The sequence below is a fragment of the Sinocyclocheilus grahami genome, unplaced genomic scaffold (genome assembly GCF_001515645.1).
Source record: "Sinocyclocheilus grahami isolate Dianchi unplaced genomic scaffold, SAMN03320097.WGS_v1.1 scaffold3415.1, whole genome shotgun sequence".
NCBI classification, from domain to species: Eukaryota; Metazoa; Chordata; class Actinopteri; order Cypriniformes; family Cyprinidae; genus Sinocyclocheilus; species Sinocyclocheilus grahami.
Window position 1 is genome coordinate 4,772 of NW_015508542.1, and position 4,341 is coordinate 9,112.

General features: G+C 32.8%; 1 pseudogene; it reads right to left on the reverse strand.

Annotated features, from left to right (window-relative positions):
- Positions 1 to 2,422: 2,422 nt before the first annotated feature.
- Positions 2,423 to 4,341, reverse strand: part of LOC107576267 (olfactory receptor 52A1-like) — a 3,499-nt pseudogene continuing 1,580 nt past the window's right edge.

Consider the following 4,341-nt stretch of genomic DNA (forward strand, 5'->3'; position numbering starts at 1 on the left):
ACAGTCCAGTCCACAAAAAAAAACAGTCCACAAAAAAGTTCCTATTTTTGTGCAAGGAACTGCACAAAAATAAGTCTTTATAAATCAGTAATCTACCCCTGTAATTATAATTTTTGTGAATAGGGAAATAAAAGTTATTTTACCTCTGAAGTGAAATGTACAGTATGTACAGATAGTACACAAACAGAATAATACATTTATCACCACTGTTGCCGCCGTGGTAACATTGGGAAGGTGCATTTGCTGCCCTTTACTGCTAAGTGGTGCTATAACCATAGACTTTGACAAGTAATCAGACAAATGTATCAAAGTGCATTTTCGCAGCAACTTTGCCTTGCCAATGGGCTAGATTTTAAAGTTGCGGTTGGCAAATAATTTAAGAAAAACTCTGTAGTTAAAATAATTCATATTCACAGAAGCAAATTTAGTATGTACAATATGTATATGCATAGGTACTTTGTTGCAGTTTTGCAGAAGGCAGAGCTACATATTTCCAATGAGCTTGACCAAAGATGGAATTAAAAATGAATTTTGCAGCTTATTCAGTTTACTTAAAAAAAAAGAATCCAACAAATTAATATATCAATCAGCTTACTTACATTTAATACATTTAAGTTGAGAAAACATTGTTTTAAATTATAATATAATAATTCACTTCCCAAATGCTTTGCACTGGGCTGAATAAGGAGAGTAAATGATACAATAAAGTGTTTGTTTGATTTTGGTTTATGCATTTTACCAAGATGAGACAATGAGGAGATTTGTTAATGTCTAATGCTCTATTATGCTGGTATGTAAATAAATTTGCTATCTATCTATGTATTTATTTATTTATTATTTTGGATGAAGGGTTAAGTGTGTGCTTATGTTGATGACCTTTGGACAAAATCTATTTAAAAAAACACCAGTTGCTACTGGCTACAGGGAGAAATATGGCTCTAAGACAATTTCTATAACTTGTTTGAGTCAATTAATTTACACACTATTCAAATTATTTCAATATGTCTAAGTTTAGACAAGTCACTTACTTATACAGGAGTTTCCGTCATGTGAAATCCATGTCCATGATTGAATCAAGTTCAGTAAAAAGAGTTATTATTATAAATATAATTATATAGTAGTAGTATTATTACTATTGTTAACTTAATTTTGTATTTATTTATTTATTTTTTGACTGAAGGTTGGAATAAAAAAGCCTTTTGTGTCATCACACAACAAACTCTTGCAGCTTCAGTTTACCAGGCTTTACTGTAACTTGGGACTGGGTTTTATTTTCATATAAGGCCAAAATAAAGCTTTTTGGAAACAAACAACAGAGGTGTGTTTGGCATAGACAGAAAAATGTAGATTAGCCTCATGTAGACGAGCCTCATAAAGTAAACAAAGCCTCCCAAGTGCTCAAAACTGTTATTTCTTTATCTATTATAACAAGGGTCAGACCTTCTAACATGCCAAATAGTACTCGAGCAGTGCAGAAATAAGAACGGAGTGGACTCAGAAAATGTTGGGCCCAATAACCAAAGGGCCCAATTAGTTATTTTGACTTTTTGTGACTACAAATTATTACAAGTGATATATGTAAAGGGCAAATCACATCATTAATGAACACTATTTTTTATATGAAATGTTTCTTGTTTCTGTGAACATGGTTAAGAGCAACATTGCTTGTTAGGTGGGCATGTGCTTTACATATGGCAAAATATATAAAATAAGGGCACAACAGGAAACAGTATACTCAAAGTTGTTTATGGCATTGTGATTAACATTAATTGTGATTGTGAAATATATTTATATTACCTGCCTTTATATTAATGTAATACAGAGAAATAACATTTTCTGTGGTCTCCCAGCGGTTTACATAATATTAGCGTTGACACATTTATTCTAACTATCAAAACTTATTAATTCCACTGGGACTACTGAATTGTTACAACAGTCAGAAAGTCTTACAATGCTGAGAGCTTCAGTGTTGACAAAATAACCACCATTTTCTCATAACACGTTTCAAATGCAGTTTGATTTTGCGTTGTTTACAAAGCGGACAGATTCAAGACACAATTCAGGCAACAGGATATTTTTCTACATGCTATTTAATTCAAATGAAAATGCTTACTGTACCACAAAATGTAACCATACACTTATATGGATCACAGATACAAAGCATGCCTTCTGTTTTGATTCTGTTTGTTGATGATATACTGTACTAGCTGATGTCAATGATGATTACACTTATTTGCATTTGTGTATAGGTTACCATTTCTATTAGATGAGTTAACTGTGTTTAGACATTATTTATATTTATTATGCATTTATCTACAAAGTATCATAGAGCTTTAATCAAGACAGACAATAGCTCCTTGTATTAAGCTTATGTGTTTGAAGTGTTATCATGTTGTAATTTCCATTCATTTGTAAAAAACATTCATTTTTTAATAGGAAAGACCTTTGCATTGTTTATAAAGTTCAGAAATGTAAGTCGTATTTCTTTTGTTCTCCATCCATAGATTAGTGGGTGTAGACAACTTGGAAAAAGTAAGTATACGATGCTTATACATATACAGTTACTAGAAGAAATGTTATTCCTTATTCTGTATGACAAAAATGCAATCAAAGCAGAAATCAAAGTAAGTGTCATAATAATTGTGAGTAATGCAGGTATTGATGTCCTTTAAATGAGCCTTACCAGATCTAAACACAGAAGAAAAAAATCACAACATAAGAAATGGTAATGACAATAAAAACATTTGCTGTTATAAGAAAAGCAGCCAAAAGTCCTACAATGTTATTAATTGATATGTCACCACATGCTAACTGAACCAATGCCATGTGCTCACAAAAAGAGTGATCAATAAGGTTTGTTACACAAAATGACAGTCTTCCAGCCAGAGAGACCATGGGGACAATCCCATTTCTGATTACTTGCACAACAACAAACTTTAGAAATGTAGGGATTTCCATGCATTTATGATAATAAAGGGGTCTGCATATCGCAAAGTAATGATCCAGTGCCACCCAGAAAAGCAAAGTAGATTGGAATGTTCCAATAAAATGAAGACCAAACATTTGTATCAAAAAACCTGTTAGGGATATCCCACTCAAATTGAATAAGAGACTAAGAAGCATGTTAGGTACAAAAATCATGGGCATTATCAAGTCTAACACAGCCATAACACCTATTAGTACATACATAGGAGAATGCAGAGACTTTTCAGATTTGATTAAATATATGAGAATAGAATTTGCTGTGATAGCCAATAAAAACATCAGAAAGAAAGGCAGAAATATAAAAGGCCTCCATTCTCCTAAACTGTAGAAACCAATTAATTTGAAGTCTTTGAATTAGATATTTTGCGCAAGTTCATTCATTCTTAAAAACCCTTTAACACACAGAATGTTCTTTTCAAACACATTAAGTTGATGAAATTGAGAAGACAAATCATATAGCAGCTTATCAAGTTTCACCACAGTCATATAAATAATAGTCTGCCAACAAATATAATCTCTGTAGTGTGAAGCTAAATAATTTTCTAAATCACTATCAATTTTCAGTCATATAAGGTGTACAATAACGAGAAATATCATCACTGTGAGGCTAAAACATTGTTTTTGTTCTTCTAATGCCAATGTAACCCAGTGCATGTTATTATTAAGCACATTCATACCTTTTCCCATGTAATGTGATATTTATAAGATTTTATGAGTCCGATAGTATTCTAACAGTCTGTGTGCTCAGTTGATGCACTCAGGTACTGTCCCTTTAAGAGTTACGGTGAACTATAAAGTTTGTTTGTGATGCACTTGCTCAAAACGTGTTGTGACCCAGCATGTTTATTCCTTCTTTCGTAATTTGTTATTTTTTTTACTTATTCCAGCCCCTGTGAATATAGGGGGAATTCTGATTGGACAGAGGGTTCGATGGGGGAGAGAGGGAAGAAACCTAGAGAGAGAGGAGTGATAACCTCTGAATAGGTGGGGATAAACATATTTTAGGTGTAATAAGTGTTGTGTAGGCTTTCGTTCAATTTTGTGTGTGTTTTATACTCTGTACAAGAGTTAACTTAAGATCAATTTTTTTCCTCCGAGCCTGCTTTTAAAGACAGCACGAAGCTTCATTAATTGTTATTTTTTTTTGCAGGAAGGAGCACAATTGAGCAGACACAACTTTTTCTAAAATTTTAGACATAAAAGGAAGATTTGAGATGGGTCTGTAATTTGCCAGTTCACTAGGATCTAGTTGTGGTTTCTTAATAAGAGGCTTAATAAAAGCCAGCTTGAATGGTTTCGGGAAGTGACCTAAAGACAACGATGCGTTAATAATATTGAGAAGCGGTTCTTCTGCTA